A 23,395-nucleotide genomic window follows, 5' to 3' on the forward strand; every position below is an offset into this window, starting at 1 on the left:
GAGTTTTTCTGCGCAAATAGTTACTATCATATGGTCCCAATATTCTACGGGAGCATTTTGTGTTTGTAATACTGATAGGCAATTTGTCACTGTCGAGTAAAACTTTTGAAATTCATGGCTTGTTTCTTGTTTGATTTTAGGGTAATGTAGTATAGTTTTAATAGGATTTTCTATCATTACTCTTTTATTTTCGTATCTTTGGACTAGTGCTTGCCAAGCCAGCTTAAAACTTTCGCCATTTAAGCCGAATTGCTTGACGATCATGCCTGCTTCCCCTTGTGTTTTATATCTTAGGTGGTATAGCTTTTGTGCATCTGCGAGCTTAGGATGATTTATAAAAAGAGCTGTGAACATGTCCCGGAAGGACGGCCATTGATCATAACATCCGTGAAATATTTCCGTATCGCATGCTGGCACTTGGAGATAAATGTCTGAATTATTTTCTTGGGGTTTTATTTGTGCCAGCTCTACTCCCGATTGGGGAGTAGGCGCGATTGACTTCAAAAGTTTTAATTGATCTGAGATCATAATTTTTGTGTCTACATACTGGTCTAAACAGTTTTCATATTTGGCGTAAGCCGAAGATTTAAAATTTTCTGGTAGATCTGAATCATCAGTTTCTACTATTAAGTCATACACCGCTTGGAGATGTGTCCAAAAATTTTCAATTGTTTGACCTTTTATTTCAAGTGCCGATTCAGAGTTGTTTTGCATCGGCGAAGATGTAAATCGAGTGCAGTATCTTATTAGACAGTCACTCTCAGAAATGAATTTAGAGTACAACATCTCTTTCCCTCTTTTCGGATTTGTAGCACCTTGCTTTGAGCGTGTAGCTTCTGCCGGTGTACATGGACTCTTATCGTCTGTAATCATTTTAGGAATTTTTAAACTCTGAGTTGATTTAGAGTCTTTTGAATCTATGTTCATTTAGAAAATGTTATTTAATAATATATATATTTTCTTTCAGTGTAAACTGAGATTTGTCGTGACCGAAAACTCTTTTAAATATAAATAAGAGTTATTTTTCCGTAAGTTATTAAATGCCGCGTTTATCGTATTTTTTTTTTTGTTACGGAATTATCCGTATGCCCTTGTATATGAGCGCGCTCGTGATTATAAGGGTCAATGCCATTTGTACATATGTGTGCACGATATGTGCTTATGTATGTGCATATAATAATGCTCTTATATGTTCTTCGTTGTCCTGCTTGTTTTTGTTTGACAAAGAACAAGGGGAACTACGTGAAATTCGCCAATAAGGACTTTGAATTTTTATGTATATAAATGTGTACAAGTGCGCATATATATATTTATTTATTTATTTTATTTTATTTTTTTATTTTTTTCGAAGTACGTGTATATATTGTTTTTCTGTTGATTTAACCGACAGCTTTGTTTGTTATATGTTTGATATATTCGCTGTTTATTGAATTTTATAATTTGTTAGTAATAATTTCGAAATAATAAATTATTTTTCCAAATTGATATTTTCTTTAATAAATAATTTTTCCCAGTGTACGTGGGGTATAATAACACTGGTGGTTTTACGCCTTATGTATGTATAAATGATTGGTAAGAGAGAAATGATGAAATATGTTAAAATCTAATTCGTTATATGCAGGTAAATTTCGTTTGCAGTTATGTGCGAATATGTATGTATGTATAAGTGGTTGGTAAGAGAGAAATTAAGGTAAATTTCGTCTGCAGTTATGCGCGAATAAGTTGGTATATTAATCGACTTGTATATTATATCAAATATTTATGCATATATATGTGTATGTAGGAATGAAGTGAGTATGTATATATGTATGTTTTTACGCTTGTATGCTTCGATTTATTTTCCTTTTGTGTGAATTTTATTATTTGCCTTTGCTCACTTTTGGTGCAATCCTGCTTGTGTTTTAAGAAACAAAAGGGGTATTGCGTGAGAAATTTGCGAGTAAATACTTGAATTTTTTTTTTGTGTGAGTGTGAGTGTTTTTACACGAAGTTGAGCATCTGTAGGCTATTAATACTTTGTCAATTTATGTATATGGAAATCTATATATTTAGAAATTGAGTGTAAAAAACTGTTTAATTTTGCTTAATATCGGTACTTGAATTTAACCGTATATTAAGCCTTGTTTTGGTACTGTTTAAACGGATTAAAATTACTGGTTTTATGTAATATAACCGTATAAGCATACATATATACATGAAAATTTAAGTCCAAAAATGAAATGGATACACTCACTTTGAATTTCCTCAGGGGTATTGGGTATTGGCTAGATAGATATGTAAGTCCGTGTGGGTGTTAATTTGGGATGTGGCGAAGTTGTTCCTAATTTCCTCTTTTCCTGATGCTCCAATTAGTTGAGTTGATTTTGCGTTTTTTGTGGTGATTATTCTGTTTGTATTAGATTTCGCGCCCGTTTTTTTTTCTTTTTTTTTTTTTTGTTTGGGTATATGTATTTATATTATGTTTTGTAGTTTTTCCTTTTCGCACAGAACTTCACCTTACACTCTCTTCATATGTATGTATTTTATGGGTCACTGACCTTCTCTATTAATTTGCACTCCACTTTATTCTTCTCTTCTTGTACTTAACACTGTACTTATCAAGGTATATTTTGTAATTTCACCACACTGTGTATATACGCACAAAAATTTTGTATTTGGCTTCTTTTTATGTTTCCTCAGAATATGCACATTTGTTTCACTGGAGCTTCACTAAACTTTTAGGTTTGTATTGTGTATTTTTTATATTGCACTTCACTTCATGTGTTGTTTTTATTTATTGGTCACTGAGTTAATGTTTTATTTTTAATTTTCATTGGTGCCTGTCTTTTAGGCTCGAAGGACCATGTCTAAAATCTTACACTCGCCTTTTTACAAATACCGAAGAAATAAAATAAGTGGTGTTGTCTTTTGCTTCTTTGCTTTTCGTTTATTTCAATTTACACTTTAACGCATTCCCTTCGAAAGGGTTTCACCAAAGGATATTTGGCTTTAATGGTATAACGTTTTGAATAGATAATTATTTTTAATTATAATTTATTAAATTTATGTATAAAAAATAGAAAAAAGATTGGCCGAGATGCTCGTTTATCGGAAATTACGAAAAAAAACTTGCGTGTTGATGATCGCTGATGATATCAAAAAAGGATTAATAACGAATTATAAGTTATAAGATTACAAATTCGGTTTATTTCACGGTGATAAATATATAAAAATAGGTAAGTATATAAATAGTAATCTTTAAGTTTATAAATTCGGTTTACACTAGGTAAGTATATAAAATTGGAAACGAGTACGTATGAAGAATCAAAGCGTATGCAGCGACCACGGACGGCACGGTGTGTCTTCGACTGAACTCGGCGACAGACTGGTGTGTGAGCGGTCTGGCCTTGACCTAGTAAGGCAAAAAGGGCAATCGGCGCGATCGCTCCTCCTTCTTTTTGTTCCTTTTGGGGTGGTGTTCTTATGTGTGGTGTAGGCGTGGTATACTGATGTGGGGAGTGTGGTGAATGTGCCGTGTCAGTGTTGTGTGGTTGAGTGAAAATGTGGTGTGATGGTGTATTGGTGTGTTGGGTTGAGGGTGCTAAGACTCATTTAGACAGTGGGTTAGATTTGGATAATGTTTTTCCCATGGGCAATTATATGTTGCATGCTCACGTGTGGGAAAACCATCAAATCTATTTGTGTTAGCTCGAGAGAGGTTAACCAAAAATATTGTGCACCAATTAGCGCTAAGTTAAATTAAAATGTTTATAATTCAAAAAAATAAATACTACTATTAAAAATTAAGAATTATCTATCCTAAGATTATAAAATTAAATGTTACATGTTATCAACTAATAATTTTGTAATTAACTTATTTATTAAAACAAATTTTATGAAAATTTGTGCTTATTATCAACTCTACGAAAATTTTCATCAATAATTTTAAAAATTTTGACCTCAAGTTCAAATCTCAATCCCGTGGATTTTTATACGAGATATGTATATACTAAGGTTTCCGTCTTTATTCATAAATAATAATTTCACTGTAGTGAATAGAAATCTAAAAGTGAGGAAATGTTCATTCTGAGAATTCGAATGATTCAAACCGATTTATCATTTAAGTTCAAAATTTTACAGTTTCATATGTACATACATAGGTATGTATGTGTCATGTTAGCGTGTTGGAGAGCCATCTTCTTTATTTGTTTACACGCTACGCAACAAAACAAAGAACGAACTTCGCCAAAAATATTTATATTGATCAGAGACGTTATTCCCTGAATATATTAACATTCCATACAAATAAATGGCCTTAAACAGAGTTCAAAAAGCGTTTTAACTATTTCAAATAAAAATTGGGCGGGGCGAAGTTCGCCGGGTCAGCTAGTCTGAATATATAAAAATCACGTGTCACGTTGTTTGTTTTCGATGGACTCCTAAACTACTGAACCGATTTTAATGAAATTTTTAACACTGTGTGCAGGTTGGTCCAACTTGAAAGATAGGATAGTTTATAACTCTCCTTATAGTCGCATTATTTATTTATTGCAAATTATTTCTTTATTATTAGCAAAGAGCTATCCACCAGTTGGTGGCGCTAAGTGCGCTATGTTACAGTAGATGGCGCTATATTTCTTTCATGGATTTAGGCTGTCATAACAAAAGCTGCCACTTGCTAAAAACATTAAATGAAAATGCGTTGTTTGAAGTTTATATTATACGAATCTATGACTTCCAATATTCTAAATTTAAGAAAAAATCACATACAATCCGTGAAATAAATAAAGTTATGTACATATGTATGGTCAGACAAATAAGCAATGCTGCCACTCTTTTCCAGTAAATCTTCCTCGAATTTGGGAGATTTCAGAGGAATTTAGGAAATCGCAGAGTTGATTTCTGCAAGTATTTCCAAAATGCAAAAAAAAAAATTTCATTTATTTGCATTTAGGTATAGAATTTTGTATGGCTAATGCCCGGTTTCACAGTCCATACTTAAGTTGTGCCTAAATAAAATCTTAGCTAAGTATTGTTGCAAACTGAGTAGTCGTTTGCGTTTCACAGTCAATGCTTAATTTCTATAAAATTTTATTATGATATATGGCAACGTTATGGGCATTTAGGTATAGAATTTTGTATGGCTAATGCCCGGTTTCACAGTCCATACTTAAGTTGTGTCTAAATAAAATCTTAGCTAAGTATTGTTGCAAACTGAGTAGTCGTTTGCGTTTCACAGTCAATACTTAATTTCTATAAAATTTTATTATGATATATGGCAACGTTATGGGCAACATATGTTTTACAAATGTCATTCATAAAAATATGTTTGAAATATTTAAATTACTAGCTGACCCGGCGAACTTTGTTCCGCCTTAATGGCAATAAATAAGCAGTTTTTTTTTTATTTTATTCGAAAAAATACAAAATAAAATTAAATAACTACATTAATCATTCATTATTATTTCTGTATTTTAGTACATAGGTTGCTCTTCACTTAAGCACCTTGTGATACACGACATTTTTTGTTTTATTATCAGGCGCAAAAACAAACAACGCAGATGGTCTTCCGACCCGTGAACATGCCACGTATAATTGACCATGGGAAAAACATGAATCTTCTAGATTTAAACCACAAACTTTTAAGGATTGGCCTTGTGATTTGTTGATTGTCACGGCAAATGCAAGACGTATCGGAAATTGAAGTCTTTTAAATTCAAACGGCATATCGGTTGGGATCATCGGGATCCTCGGAATGAGAACTTCCTCACCTTTGAATTTTCCTATCATTATCGTAGCGTAAATTACATTGTTCATCAATTTACTAACCACCAAACGCGTACCGTTGCACAGTTTTGGTTGGTTTATGTTTCGAAGCATGATTACTACGGAGCCAACCTTTAGGCGTAAATTGTGCGGTGGTAAGCCAGGTACGTCCAAAGAGTTTAAAAATTCAATTGGATAGTTGGTGGCTTCATCTTCATTTGTGACGCAGTCAATAGATTTGAATGAATGCATTGTTCCAATGATCTTATTTTGAATTATGTAGTTCAGGTCATCTACATCTTTATTCTTAGCCGCTAAAATTGCTCGCTCACTCAACCATTCATTATTTTTGTAGTTAGAAATAATATTTGGAAATACATTGTTGATAAGTTCGTCTTTTGATGAGACAAAATTACAGAAATTATTTGGAAATGATATTAATCCGCTCGATTCATCGACAGGTACTTGACCATTACCGATAGTCAGCAATTGCTCCGAGAAATCTTCAGCAGATGTATCATTAAGCAATGTAACTCTCATATTTGTTGTCAGCTGCAGTTTCTTCACATAGCGCCATAGATTTGACGATTTGAGGCAAGCGTTTATTTCGTCGGCAGCCGTAGATCTTGGAATTACTGGCAGTATTTGGCGGAAATCGCCAGACAGTAAAATCATTGCTCCTCCAAAACATCTCGAGTCATTGCGTAAATCTTTTAATGTTCGGTTAAGTGCTTCTAATGCACGTTTATGCGCCATTGTGCATTCGTCCCAGATGATGATTTTCGATGTCGCTAAAACTTTGGCCATTGCTGAGTGTTTTGCAATATTACACATTGGTTCTTCAATAGTTTGAAGATTTAACGGTAATTTGAATGCTGAATGAGCCGTACGGCATCCTTCTAACAATGTGGCTGCTATTCCAGAAGAAGCAACTGCAACCGCTATGTTGGATCTCGCCCGAACAGTTGCTAAAACTAATGACATAAGGAATGTCTTGCCAGTTCCACCAGGGGCATCTAGGAAATATAAACCACCATTTTCATCAGCGATTACCTTCATTAAAGTATCATAAACTTCCTTTTGTTGGTAATTCAACAGGGGTACATTCCTTTGAACTACTAAATCTAATTCCTGGTGATCATATTCACGTTCCCGTTCCAATTCTCGATTAAATGCGTCATTCATTTCACGATTTGGCGCTGGCATTCCTAACCTGATTAATAAATTACCGCACATGAGGTAACACATATCTTCGATCAAGAGTAAAGCACGATTATGTATCTCCTCATTCATCTCAATATCGTGATTTCTGGAACTGACACGACTTTGATGTAAAATATCTTCTGACATACTATCCTTGTATTTGTGCCACAGGTTACATGGGTTTGATGGAAAACATGTCGAAATTATGATAGCGAATAATGTGCGTATCTGACTTGGAGATGCAGAGATAATGGCTTCAGCGATTGTCGTATCCCAATGGGTATCGTTTTCTAATAAGTTCAATTCTTCACATGCAGCACGATATGTTGGGAATATTACACCATTAACAGTTCGTAGTGTCTCAAATGAATTTGGCCCACTCACATTTACCAGCAACAACCGCAAATAGAAACATTCATCATTCTTTGGATGAACTGTATACATACGACCAAGAGCATCAGTAGAACGCACATCTGGATACCCAGAAACCGCATCACCTTGCTTCCGTCTTTGAAAATTCTTGGATGAAGCATTCCAAGTATAATAACGTTTCATCTCCGAGTAAAGCAAAGTTCGTGCAAACTGATCGCTTTGGCAGATTGCAAAAAAACTGGTCAATGTAGTTGCTGGAGGTGTTTCAGCACGTTGCGTAGCATTCGAAGCCGTGAAATATACTCGTTGACCATTCTCTAGATGCACCGGCAAATTTATAACAGTAGAATGACGTTCGTGAATGGGAAATGCGAACATACGCCAAATCGCTTCATTACAGTTCACATAACGACCAACTTGATAGCGTGAAATTTCATCGTTGGTATTCGAGGATTGCAATCCAAAAACCGCCATATCACTGCCTTTCGTAACATATTTGCAAATATATTTTATGGACTTAACTGAATTGCAGTATTCAACGTTGCAATGTGTCTTGAACGTTTTAGAAATAAGTGGCGAATATGGAACAATCCAACTGTTGTCGACAACGAAATCCATTCTTTTCACTTTCGTTGTGACAGTTCGACCGTTGTCATCTGGTGATCGACGCCGATACAGCGGATACCCATCGTTGTCAGTGACAGTCTCCGCCGTTAATTTCCGTGGATATCGTTTAGAGCACTTTCCATCGACCATGCAAGGTGATTGGGGGTTGATGGCACCACACGGTCCATGAATCATATTAGTAGTAACAACATCATGTAGGTCTGGATCGACTTCATGAACAGGAATCTCGGCACATATGATATCATCTATTTGGTCAGGCTGAATTCTTTCCACTAACCAAATAAGAATGTGTGCGTGCGGCGGCCTCGCTTTTGCCATTCGATTGAATACATCCAGCATCGAGTATCTCCAAAGACGCGTTGTTTAACAATAAAGTTCATCAGGGACCGAATTTTTTGCCTGAATATACGTGCTGTGATGCCGTGTCTATCATTTGATGTTTGTCCGGGAAGCAGCAATTGAGTAATTTCTATCAATTTTGGATTACAGGTAAAAGTAATAAAGATATCTGGCCGGCCGTAATGACGAACATATGTCATTGCATCTTGTGCATATTCATGCATTTGACGTGGGCTACCAATGTACGTCGCCGGCAGAATAGTTAATCGACCAATATTAGGTGCATTTCCTTCAGTACTAACTGCATCACGTAAATGGATGTACTCCTCAGAACGCAGTTTGGCTTGGTTCAACCTAATAAATGTTAAACGTTCCGTTTCTATTTTTACATACATGTCAACGCAATACTGCTGAAACAATCGACGAAACCGCACAACTCTAGTTGTCAGCATTTTGACGAATCATCAAACGATATGCATAATAATTCATTGAGCTAACTTTCTTTGTAGTTTCTTCACCTGAAATTAAAAATTTGATAATTAACCATTTCAAAGGCAAATAATACAGACATTAACCATTATTAAGATACTGATACTTTACCATTCAATGGATTTATCATTTTAATATTAAAATAATATCCATCTTCTCCTTGCCAAAACATCAGTGGGTATTGCAATGCGTCATATGATCGATGAGTTTCCGATATTTGTTGCAGTTGCCCAGTATCGCGACGTGTAAGCACAATATCGCGTTTTTCCAATTGTTCACCAACAATCAAGATGGCAACTTCGTCTACTGTTGGAGCATTAAATGTGCGTTCGTGTGTTCCAGATGGTCGTTTATCTGCTTTGATGACAACTTTATAGTCATAATTTGGCATGCGCTCTAAAGCACTCTTAAACAACCTGACCAACGCATGATGTTCATGAAGCAGACACTGCAAGTCTTGAAGAATTGCTCGCTTCATTCCTGCATTGATCCCTAGGCGTCGATCAAGTTGTTCTTCCATGTTGCCCATGAAATATATTTGTAAAAATTTATTCTGTGTATCTTCGTCCTGTCCTTGTATCTACAAAATAAAAACCAGACAGTATTAACTGGGTTATAAACACTTTTTCTGTAGGAGAGTAGTATAATACATACCAATAGATAAAGTAAGTTATTCTTTAACTACATTCTATGTAAGTACAAAAATAAATACCTTAAATGTCGGATTAAAACCTCCTTCTTCGATAATGTCTGCCCCAAATGACGTCATTTGGAAACAACTATTGTATTTTCGAGTATTTGCAAGAAAGTGGCGTGATTCTTGTGTTTCACCGCAAAGCAATGAATACAATGGCTCATGTGGCGGAGCCAACACTGGCAATTTCACTTTACCATTAACGCAGCATAATCCAGGCGTTTCTCCGGAAAACTTTAATGCACCACAATACTCGCAAACAACGTCCATTTGCCCAATGCAAACGCTAGGATGCAAGCTGTAATCATTGCTGCAATCGTATCGAAACGCAGCTCGATTCAAATCAGCTAAATATCTTGTTCTGCGTCGCAAATTATCTATTTGTTGACTTCTGTTGTTCGCTCGACGATTCTGCATTGCCAACCGAGCTGTTTCACGGGCTGCTTCACTTTGCTCTCGTGATTGAGAAGCACGAAGTCTAGCCATACTATTGCGGCGCTGTTCACGTGCAATTTCTTGTTCTTCTTCAGTCCTTTCATTTGCAGTATTTTGTATTCTTCTTGCATTACGGCTTTGTCGGGAAAGATTCGATCGTCTTGGTCGCGGCATTATTAATTAAACTTCACTTCACTTCAATCCACTTGTTAATTATTTATTTAATAGAAATAGTTTTAATATTGATTTCTTACAAATATCAAATTGTCATCCATACGTCATTACATAGCTGTCATTTTACGTCAATTACATAGCTGTCATTTGCGTTTTGTTATTCCAAGTCTGATTCTTTTTTGTTATACCACGTTTTATAGTGACTGACGTTTCATGTCAAGTCACAGAGGAACGCTGTCGAACGGGATAAAAAGTATCCTATGTCCGTCTCCTGGCTCTAAGCTACCTCCCTACCAAATTTCAGCCAAATCTGTTCTGCCGTTCTTGAGTTATAAGTGGTGTAACTAACACGACTTTCTTTTATATATATAGATAACAGACAATACATAAATTTGCGAGGAAAATTATTTCAAAAATTGATGAAAACAACAAAAGAACCCCAAATTTCAACACTAGCGAGTCGGAGCACCTATGGGAACTGAAGGAAAAGTATAAGCTGTTATTGAGTGCAAACGAACGGACACTTGCCCTACTCTACGAAAGATTTCGCTGAAAATTCAAAGCAAATTCAAAACAAAAATCAGCTGTTATTTAAGCATTGCTTAAGCCTCCCATTTTCAGTGCTTAAGCATAACCTAAGTATGAACTGTAAAACACTATTTTCCTGTTTTATCTTAAGCACAACATAAGTATGGAGTTCATTTGGAGTTAAATTTAGAGCTATATGCGCTATTGCAGTAGATGGCGCTACATGAGAATACATTTATTGACACTTATTTGTGATACTATCGGCTGACGTTGTAAGGTAATTGAATAAGTGCGCTGTATTAGACTAGATGGCGCTATAGAAGCAGATGCTGTTATATTAAAAGTCCAAACGTTTATTTTAGCTAAAATTTATTAAACGTAAAACGTGTGTTTAAAATTTACCATTTATTAAACGTAAAACGTGTGTTTAAAATTTATCAGACTCGGCCACACTTTGCTTTCTTTTTATTATTTAAAACTCTTTAAACGAATTAAATAAAAGTAAGTATTATTAGCTTGCTTTTCATTTTATTTAGTAAATCTTATTTTGAAAAAAAAAATCGAACCTCAATAATGCACAGACTACAGTTTCCTATTCGTTTAGCTTTTGCCATGTCCATTAATAAGTCTCAAGGCCAAACAATTTCCATTTGTGGGTTAGATTTGGATAATCCATGTTTTTCCCATGGGCAATTATATGTTGCATGCTCACGTGTGGGAAAACCATCAAATCTATTTGTGTTAGCTCGAGACAGGTTAACCAAAAATATTGTGCACCAATTAGTGCTAAGTTAAATTAAAATGTTTATAATTCAAAAAAATAAATACTACTATTAAAAATTAAGAATTATCTATCCTAAGATTATAAAATTAAATGTTACATGTTATCAACTAACAATTTTGTAATTAACTTATTTGTTAAAAACTTGAATATAAAATCAAAAATGAACTATATTATGAAAATTTGTGCTTATTATCAACTCTACGAAAATTTTCATCAATAATTTTAAAAATTTTGACCTCAAGTTCATACCTCAATCCCGTGGATTTTTATACCACATATGTATATACTAAGGTTTCCGTCTTTATTCATAAATAATAATTTCACTGTAGTGAATAGTTTAATTCAACACAGCAAATCTAAAAGTGAGGAAATGTTCATTCTGAGAATTCGAATGATTCAAACCAATTTATCATTTAAGTTCAAAATTTTACAGTTTCATATGTACATACATAGGTATGTATGTGTCATGTTAGCGTGTTGGAGAGCCATCTTCTTTATTTGTTTACACGCTACACAACAAAACAAAGAACGAACTTCGCCAAAAATATTTAAATTGATCAGAGACGTTATTCCTGAATATATTAACGTTCCATACAAATAAATGGCCTTGAACAGAGTTCAAAAAGCGGCTTAACTATTTCAAATAAAAATTGAGCGGGGCGAAGTTCGCCGGGTCAGCTAGTATTATATATATATACATTAAAAAAAAAATACATATATCTTAATATATAAAAATCACGTGTCACGTTGTTTGTTTTCAATGGACTCCTAAACTACTGAACCGATTTTAATGAAATTTTTAACACCGTGTGCAGTTTGGTCCAACTTGAAAGATAGGATAGTTTATAACTCTCCTTATAGTCGCATTATTTATTTATTGCAAATTATTTGTTTATTATTAGCAAAGAGCTATCCACCAGTTGGTGGCGCTAAGTGCGCTATGGTACAGTAGATGGCGCTATATTTCTTTCTAAATTTTCATGGATTTAGGCTGTCATAACAAAAGCTGCCACTTGCTAAAACATTAAATGAAGATACGTTGTTTGAAGCTTATATTATTTGTGGTAAAGTTATACGAATCTATGACTTCCAATATTCTAAATTTAAGAAAAAATCACATACAATCCGTGAAATAAATAAAGTTATGTACATATATATGGTCAGACAAATAAGCAATGCTGCCACTCTTTTCCAGTAAATCTTCCTCGAATTTGGGAGATTTCAGAGGAATTTAGGAAATCGCAGAGTTGATTTCTGCATGTATTTCCTAAATGCAAAAAAAAAAATTTCATTTATTTGCATTTAGGTATAGAATTTTGTATGGCTAATGCCCGGTTTCACAGTCCATACTTAAGTTGTGCCTAAATAAAATCTTAGCTAAGTATTGTTGCAAACTGAGTAGTCGTTTGCGTTTCACAGTCAATGCTTAATTTTTATAAAATTTTATTATGACATATGGCAACGTTATGGGCAACATATGTTTTACAAATGTCATTCATTAAAATATGTTTGAAATATTTGAATTATAACCGACAATACATAAATTTGCGAGGAAAATTATATCAAAAATTGATGAAAACAACAAAAGAACCCCAAATTTCATCACTAGCGAGTCGGAGCACCTATGAGAACTGAATGAAAAGTATAAGCTGTTATTGAGTGCAAACGAACGGACACTTGCCCTACGCTACGAAAGATGTCGCTGAAAATTCAAAGCAAATTCAAAACAAAAATCAGCTGTTATTTAAGCATTGCTTAAGCCTCCCATTTTCATTTAAGCATAACCTAAGTATTACGTGTAAAATACTATTTTCCTGTTTTATCTTAAGCACAACATAAGTATGGAGTTCATTTGGAGTTAAATTTAGAGCTATATGTGCTATTGCAGTAGATGGCGCTATATGAGAATACATTTGTTGACACTTATTTGTGATACTAACGGTTGACGTTGTAAGGTAATTGAATAAGTGCGCTGTATTAGACTAGATGGCGCTATAGAAGCAGATGCTGTTATATTAAAAGTCCAAACGTTTATTTTAGCTAAAATTTATTAAACGTAAAACGTGTGTTTAAAATTTACCATTTATTAAACGTAAAACGTGTGTTTAAAATTTATCAGACTCGGCCACACTTTGCTTTCTTTTTATTATTTAAAACTCTTTAAACGAATTAAATAAAAGTAAGTATTATTAGCTTGCTTTTCATTTTATTTAGTAAATCTTATTTTGAAAAAAAAAATCGAACCTCAATAATGCACAGACTACAGTTTCCTATTCGTTTAGCTTTTGCCATGTCCATTAATAAGTCTCAAGGCCAAACAATTTCCATTTGTGGGTTAGATTTGGATAATCCATGTTTTTCCCATGGGCAATGGGGTCATATGTAGAAGTTCACGCAAGTGATGAAAGTTTCTGATTGCCATTCACTTGGGAGTGGCCAGGAACGATTCTTTTGCATATGACTCAAGCAGCTCACGACTTCCGGTTTTAGACCAAGTATCCCCTGGGTAGCTAACAGACATGCGTTTGGAGGCGAGCTAAAGTGAGAAGGCGAAGCCCGCTTGTGCGGTTGTGCGTAGGGCTGGAGACATACCACATAAAAAAAATCTCCCCAATGAAAACAAACACCGAGATCTCAAACTCATTGCATACCGCTGCAGCCGAAACAATTGGTCTCCGGCAACGCCAAAAAACCAGTTGGTACGATGAGAATTGTCGTTCCGCAGTGGAGAGAAAACAGACTGCCTACCTCGCAACGTTGCGATCGACCACAACACGTTCGGGGTGGGATAGATATCGAGAACTGAAGAGGGAAGCGAGACGCATTTGCAGACGTAAAAAGAAAGAGGCCGAAATGCGTGAGTATGAAAAGCTTGAAAAGTTGGCCGACATGGGTAATGCTCGAAAATTTTATGAAAAGATGAGGCGATTAACAGAAGGTTTCAAGACCGGAGCATTATCATGTAGGGACCGAGAAGGTAATCTGGTAACGGATGTCCAGGGCACACTGGGATTATGGAGGGAACACTTCTCCGACCTGCTCAATGGCAGTGAAAGTACAACACCAGGAGATGGCGAACCCGATTCCCCAATCGATGACGATGGAATAGATGTTCTATTACCCGACCATGAAGAAATTCGAATAGCAATTACCCGCTTGAAGAACAACAAAGCGGCGGGGGCCGATGGATTACCGGCCGAGCTATTCAAATACGGCGGCGAAGAACTGATAAGGTGCATGCATCAGCTTCTTTGTAGAATATGGTCGGAAGAAAGCATGCCTGACGATTGGAATCTTAGTGTGCTCTGCCCAATCCATAAGAAGGAAGACCCCACAATCTGCGCCAACTACCGTGGTATAAGTCTCCTCAATATCGCATATAAGGTTTTGTCGAGCGTATTGTGTGAAAGACTAAAGCCCACCGTCAACGAACTGATTGGACCTTATCAGTGTGGCTTTAGACCTTGAAAATCCACAATGGACCAGATATTCACCATGCACCAAATCTTGGAAAAGACCCGAGAGAGAAGAATCGATACTCACCATCTTTTTATCGATTTTAAAGCTGCCTTCGATAGCACGAAAAGGAGCTGCCTTTATCCCGCGATGTCTGAATTTGGTATCCCTGCAAAACTAATACGGCTAAGTAAGCTGATGTTGAACAACACCAAAAGCTCCGTTAGGTTCGGGAAGGACCTCTCCGAGCCGTTCGATACCAAACGAGGCTTCAGACAGGGTGACTCACTATCGTGCGACTTCTTCAATCTATTGCTGGAAAAAATAATAGGTCTGGTGGTGAATGAGGACAAGACGAAATATCTCCTGTCATCAAACAAACAGTCAGCGCACTCGCGTCAATGGCTCCCACGTCACTGTTGACAGTCATAACTTTGAAGTTGTAGATAATTTCGTTTATCTGGGAACCAGCATTAACAACACCAACAATGTCAGCCTTGAAATCCAACGCAGAATCACTCTTGCCAACAGGTGCTACTTTGGACTGAGTAGGCAATTGAAAAGTAAAGTCCTCTCTCGACGAACCAAAATCAAACTCTATAAGTCGCTCATTATCCCCGTCCTGATGTATGGCGCTGAAGCGTGGACGATGACAACATCCGATGAGACGACTCTTGGGGTTTTCGAGAGAAAGGTTTTGCGCAAGATTTATGGTCCTCTAAACATTGGCAACGGCGAATACCGCAGACGATGGAACGATGAGCTGTACGATTTATACGACGACATTGACATAGTTCAGCGAATAAAAAGACAGCGGCTACGCTGGCTAGGTCATGTTGTACGGATGGAAGAAAACACTCCAGCTCTGAAAGTATTCGATGCAGTACCCGCTGGAAGAAGCCGCGGAAGAGGACGACCTCCACTCCGGTGGAAAGACCAAGTGCAAAGTGACCTGGCTTCACTTGGTGTTTCCAGTTGGCGCCAAAAAGCAAAAAGGAGGAATGAGTGGCGCGCTCTGGTGGATTCGGCTATAATCGCTTAAAGCGGTTCCTACGCCAAAAATATATATATATTAACGTGAAACGTGTGTTTAAAATTTATCAGACTCGGCCACACTTTGCTTTCTTTTTATTATTTAAAACTCTTTAAACGAATTAAATAAAAGTAAGTATTATTAGCTTGCTTTTCATTTTATTTAGTAAATCTTATTTTGAAAAAAAAATCGAACCTCAATAATGCACAGACTACAGTTTCCTATTCGTTTAGCTTTTGCCATGTCCATTAATAAGTCTCAAGGCCAAACAATTTCCATTTGTGGGTTAGATTTGGATAATCCATGTTTTTCCCATGGGCAATTATATGTTGCATGCTCACGTGTGGGAAAACCATCAAATCTATTTGTGTTAGCTCGAGACAGGTTAACCAAAAATATTGTGCACCAATTAGTGCTAAGTTAAATTAAAATGTTTATAATTCAAAAAAATAAATACTACTATTAAAAATTAAGAATTATCTTTCCTAAGATTATAAAATTAAATGTTACATGTTATCAACTAATAATTTTGTAATTAACTTATTTGTTAAAACAAATTTTATGAAAATTTGTGCTTATTATCAACTCTACGAAAATTTTCATCAATAATTTTAAAAATTTTGACCTCAAGTTCAAATCTCAATCCCGTGGATTTTTATACCAGATATGTATATACTAAGGTTTCCGTCTTTATTCATAAATAATAATTTCACTGTAGTGAATAGAAATCTAAAAGTGAGGAAATGTTCATTCTGAGAATGCGAATGATTAAAACCGATTTATCATTTAAGTTTAAAATTTTACAGTTTCATATGTACATACATAGGTATGTATGTGTCATGTTAGCGTGTTGGAGAGCCATCTTCTTTATTTGTTTACACGCTACACAACAAAACAAAGAACGAACTTCGCCAAAAATATTTAAATTGATCAGAGACGTTATTCCCTGAATATATTAACATTCCATACAAATAAATGGCCTTGAACAGAGTTCAAAAAGCGTTTTAACTATTTCAAATAAAAATTGGGCGGGGCGAAGTTCGCCGGGTCAGCTAGTATACATATAAATAATTTATAAACAGTTTGATCGAATCATCAAGCAAAGTATAAGCTTCAGGGGATCGCAGTATGGCAGCTGCTCTACCACTTACAACATCTTGCCCCTTACCAAAGTCGTTTACAATTGATTCTAGGCATTGACATTGTATTAAATAATGTTTTCATAAGTAACTAGCGCGTCATACAGGTGATATTTCCGGCATTTGCTATGTTACAAATAACATTGGCATCACATATATCCATTGTCGTTTATAAATAAAATTTATAAACTTTAAATGGTTTAGAGAAGCCATACAATGCAATTGCCCCATATTTATCATTGCAGTCCAGCACGGATACGACCTTAGAGGCGTTCAGGCATAATCCAACGGACGTAGCATCATACCAATGTTCTCTCGAACAAGTATTGTACCATTGGTCCGTACCTGCGGTTCCTCTCGTACTACGCAGGAATGCTGTCGCAATAACAATTGTCATTAGTAGGGTAAAACTAACCTGTCTCACGACGGTCTAAACCCAGCTCACGTTCCCTTGAATGGGTGAACAATCCAACGCTTGGTGAATTTTGATTCACAATGATAGGAAGAGCCGACATCGATGGATCAAAAAGCGACGTCGCTATGAACGCTTGGCCGCCACAAGCCAGTTATCCCTGTGGTAACTTTTCTGACACCTCTTGTTAAAAACTCTTTAAACCAAAGGATCGATAGGCCGAGCTTTTGCTGTCTCTGTGTGTACTGAACACCGAGATCAAGTCAGCATTTGCCCTTTTGCTCTATGTGTGGTTTCTGTCCGCACTGAGCTGGCCTTGGGACACCTCCGTTATTATTTGAGAGATGTACCGCCCCAGTCAAAACCCCCCCCTTGGCAATGTTCTTGAATTGGATCATACCTGAGTGTTGGAGTTATACCAAATTTTAATTATAACAATAGATACATAAATATATCCATATAATGGCTAAGCAATGATACACGTTCCACTTAATCAAGTAAGTAAGGAAACAATAAGAGTAGTGGTATTTCATTGTTGATACATAACCGAAATTATATATCTCCCACTTATGCTACACCTCGTATATCTCAATAATGCACAGACTACAGTTTCCTATTCGTTTAGCTTTTGCCATGTCCATTAATAAGTCTCAAGGCCAAACAATTTCCATTTGTGGGTTAGATTTGGATAATCCATGTTTTTCCCATGGGCAATTATATGTTGCATGCTCACGTGTGGGAAAACCATCAAATCTATTTGTGTTAGCTCGAGACAGGTTAACCAAAAATATTGTGCACCAATTAGTGCTAAGTTAAATTAAAATGTTTATAATTCAAAAAAATAAATACTACTATTAAAAATTAAGAATTATCTTTCCTAAGATTATAAAATTAAATGTTACATGTTATCAACTAATAATTTTGTAATTAACTTATTTGTTAAAACAAATTTTATGAAAATTTGTGCTTATTATCAACTCTACGAAAATTTTCATCAATAATTTTAAAAATTTTGACCTCAAGTTCAAATCTCAATCCCGTGGATTTTTATACCAGATATGTATATACTAAGGTTTCCGTCTTTATTCATAAATAATAATTTCACTGTAGTGAATAGAAATCTAAAAGTGAGGAAATGTTCATTCTGAGAATGCGAATGATTAAAACCGATTTATCATTTAAGTTTAAAATTTTACAGTTTCATATGTACATACATAGGTATGTATGTGTCATGTTAGCGTGTTGGAGAGCCATCTTCTTTATTTGTTTACACGCTACACAACAAAACAAAGAACGAACTTCGCCAAAAATATTTAAATTGATCAGAGACGTTATTCCCTGAATATATTAACATTCCATACAAATAAATGGCCTTGAACAGAGTTCAAAAAGCGTTTTAACTATTTCAAATAAAAATTGGGCGGGGCGAAGTTCGCCGGGTCAGCTAGTATACATATAAATAATTTATAAACAGTTTGATCGAATCATCAAGCAAAGTATAAGCTTCAGGGGATCGCAGTATGGCAGCTGCTCTACCACTTACAACATCTTGCCCCTTACCAAAGTCGTTTACAATTGATTCTAGGCATTGACATTGTATTAAATAATGTTTTCATAAGTAACTAGCGCGTCATACAGGTGATATTTCCGGCATTTGCTATGTTACAAATAACATTGGCATCACATATATCCATTGTCGTTTATAAATAAAATTTATAAACTTTAAATGGTTTAGAGAAGCCATACAATGCAATTGCCCCATATTTATCATTGCAGTCCAGCACGGATACGACCTTAGAGGCGTTCAGGCATAATCCAACGGACGTAGCATCATACCAATGTTCTCTCGAACAAGTATTGTACCATTGGTCCGTACCTGCGGTTCCTCTCGTACTACGCAGGAATGCTGTCGCAATAACAATTGTCATTAGTAGGGTAAAACTAACCTGTCTCACGACGGTCTAAACCCAGCTCACGTTCCCTTGAATGGGTGAACAATCCAACGCTTGGTGAATTTTGATTCACAATGATAGGAAGAGCCGACATCGATGGATCAAAAAGCGACGTCGCTATGAACGCTTGGCCGCCACAAGCCAGTTATCCCTGTGGTAACTTTTCTGACACCTCTTGTTAAAAACTCTTTAAACCAAAGGATCGATAGGCCGAGCTTTTGCTGTCTCTGTGTGTACTGAACACCGAGATCAAGTCAGCATTTGCCCTTTTGCTCTATGTGTGGTTTCTGTCCGCACTGAGCTGGCCTTGGGACACCTCCGTTATTATTTGAGAGATGTACCGCCCCAGTCAAAACCCCCCCCTTGGCAATGTTCTTGAATTGGATCATACCTGAGTGTTGGAGTTATACCAAATTTTAATTATAACAATAGATACATAAATATATCCATATAATGGCTAAGCAATGATACACGTTCCACTTAATCAAGTAAGTAAGGAAACAATAAGAGTAGTGGTATTTCATTGTTGATACATAACCGAAATTATATATCTCCCACTTATGCTACACCTCGTATATCTCCTTACACTGCCAGACTAGAGTCAAGCTCAACAGGGTCTTCTTTCCCCGCTAATTATTCTTTGGCTGTGGTTTCGCTAGATAGTAGATAGGGACAGATGTGGATTTGTTTTAACGTATGTACCCGTCTATGAAGGCCTTACCATACGTGTATTCAAAAACACAACGGATCAATACAATGCGTTGATCAGCGCCCTGTATTTGCTAGGCACCTTCCAGTACCAATTGGCGTGTGGTATGGACACACTTATGCCACCTTGGTAGGGCCGAGGCCCATTTAAAACCTCTGCCGTGCTTTGGTTCCGACACCCGGTTGGTTGCAACTCCACACCGAGGAGCCAAAGGCCCTCTGACTGCTCTTAGGTTTTAAAACCACAGCCACCACGAAACTCCCCGAAGGGCCGTAACCCAACGAGCAGTCGGAAACCGAAGCCTCCTGGGCTCCTGCTCCCCGTGGCACCATGTTTAAGTCTCTGGTAAGACTTTGTAGCCGAAGCTACTTCCAGTTGAGCCCTTCCATACTGCTCTGCACTGGTAGACAATTGTGGCTTGAACACAATTGTCCTTAATAAAAGGAGTGACGAGTTCCTTTTTGGAAAAAGCCATATTAAAAAGATAACATAATTCCGGTCAAGCCATGAAATATATCATCTAGCACGCATAGATAACAGACTGAGTATCAGCCATTAGCATCAGTCTGATTATCTATTTGTGCATGTTTGGATTTTAGTCGCCTCTTACGACAGGCATACCTTACCTCGGGCATATTCTCGATCCAAACCCGCAGGACCTAATGGGATTTTAGTCGCCTCTTACGACAGGCATACCTTACCTCGGACATATTCTTTACCCAAACCAGGGAAAGTAGATAGGGACATCTAAAGCCAATATTTACGTGAGTACCTGCCGACCTTGGTGAGGTTCGAGGCCTATCTAAAACCTCTGCCGTACTTTGGGTCCGGCACCCGGTTGCAATGCAACTCCACATTGAGTGACAAAGATCACTCTCCCCGCATTCGGGTATTAAACCACAACCACCACGATACTCCCCGAGGGGCCAGTCCGCATGAATAGGTTGGAGCGAACTCCAAGGGCTCCTACTCCCCGTGGTACCAGAATTAAGTCTCCGGTCAGACCTCGTAGCCAAGAAAGTACTACCAGTTGAACTTCCATACTGCTCTGGACTGATGACCAGGGGTTGGACCCCATTCTCTCATCCAATACACACACCATTCACACAAAGAAACTATTCTTGGTTTCCAGCTAATTGTCTTCGCCGCTTAAACACCTCACGCGCAAACACATCAAATAACTCTAACCGTTCGGCATCTCAACTAGTGGAGATCACACCACTGACATCTAACCGTCCATCAGTCCAACTAATCCCCATACCCCCAAGGTCCCTAATGTCCGAGTACATCGGGCATTCAGCAATAACATGCACCCAATCCTAAACACGCGCCCCACTCATACATTCCATTCCATCAGAGAGGTGCCTCTGAAGCAAAAAAGCATTCAAAGGCCCATGCCCCGTAAAGAGGAAACCCAGACTCAGACAGAATCTGAAATCTGGGTTTTCCCCAACAAACCCATCATCCCGAATGTACTCATAAGTCACACGACCGTTAGGACTATTATCCCAACGGTTTTGCCACCTACTTCTAACCCTGTCATCTAGAAGCCTCTTGCTTCCTCGATATCCCAACCTCTCCACATCATCGTCAGAAATCCATTCATTCCGCAGCAATAACACACTCAAACCCCTCCTCAACCTGAAAGAAACAGCACGCTGTAAAACAATCACGCTGACGGACAACCGGTGGACGCCCCGGTGACAGTCTACCCTTTAAGAGCATTGTCACCGTGTTATCCATCGATATGTCAACCCCCACACCCACACCCCAATTATGAGCAATCTCCAATAATTGCCCTCCTACCCTTTCAATCTCAGACCTCGAACGACCTTTGACCAAAAGAAGTGGGTCATCCGCATACGCACAACACCTACAGAGTGTTTCGAGCTGCCCAAGCAATGAGTCCATCATGAGATTCTAAATGTATGGACCCTGCGGGCAGCCACGAACCTCTCCAATCTCCACACTCCCATTCATACCAACGATAGCGGCTTTCCTGTCCGGAAAGAAGCTCCGCCAGAGACTAATTTCCGAACAGTTAAGTTCCTCTAGCCGTTGAATCACTCGATCAAAGATTAGGTAATCAAACGCCCCCTTGAAGTCAACAAATATGCCAAAGACATATTAGTTGGTATTCTCCCTCACAGCATTCTGAACATACATCCAGCCATCTTCTACACTGCGTCCTTTCCTGAACCCATACTGCCTATTCGATCTCAAATCCAGCGTTAGCTCCTGAAGCCGTTCCACCATAACTCTTTCCAGCACTTTTCCAAGCACTGGAAGGAGACTGATGCCCAGATAAGAACGAGGATCACTCATGATCTTATCAGGAGACTTCAGGAGAGGAACAACCCTGGCACTTTTCCACTCACGTGGAAAATATCCCTCTCAAATGCACTTATCATAAATGACCTCCAAGTATTCCGGAATGAACTTCCACAAGCATTTGCACATCTCTCCTTTCAGACCATCAAAACCTGGAGACCGTTTAGGCCTAACCAGGCCAAAGGCATATCACAGCTCCCCATCATCTAATGGAGGAACAGGTACCTCATGTGCATGGGGTGCCTGAACCTCAGCCCTGGGAAAGAACGCTCCTAACAGAACCCCCGCACACTCTCTTCACGTTGATAACACAGTGTCACCAACACGAAGAGAGGTGATATCCTCCCTCTTACGACCCCTGCAGATCTTATAGACCTGACCCCAGGGGTCATCCCTATTATCATTCACAAAACTCCTCCACTCTTCTTTTTTAATTTTCACAATCATATCTTTATATTCACTCGTCGCACAACTAAAATCATACCTAATCTGGGACAGCCTATCAGAATTGAACCGCCGAACACGTTGAAACATTCGTAAAAATCACATACAATCCGTGATACTAGCGAGTCGGAGCACCTATGGGAACTGAAGGAAAAGTATAAGCTGTTATTGAGTGCAAACGAACGGACACTTGTCCTACGCTACGAAAGATGTCGCTGAAAATTCAAAGCAAATTCAAAACAAAAATCAGCTGTTATTTAAGCATTGCTTAAGCCTCCCATTTTCAGTGCTTAAGCATAACCTAAGTATGAACTGTAAAACACTATTTTCCTGTTTTATCTTAAGCACAACATAAGTATGGAGTAAAATTATAAATAAATGTCCATTTGTGGGTTTTTTTACTGTCACCCTACTCACCTTGTGATTACTAGCCGAAAATACCAAAAAAGGATTAATAACGAATTATAAGTTATAAGATTACAAATTCGGTTTATTTCACGGTGATCAATATATAAAAATAGGTAAGTAT

Source organism: Zeugodacus cucurbitae, chromosome Y, assembly GCF_028554725.1.
Source record: "Zeugodacus cucurbitae isolate PBARC_wt_2022May chromosome Y, idZeuCucr1.2, whole genome shotgun sequence".
NCBI lineage: Eukaryota > Metazoa > Arthropoda > Insecta > Diptera > Tephritidae > Zeugodacus > Zeugodacus cucurbitae.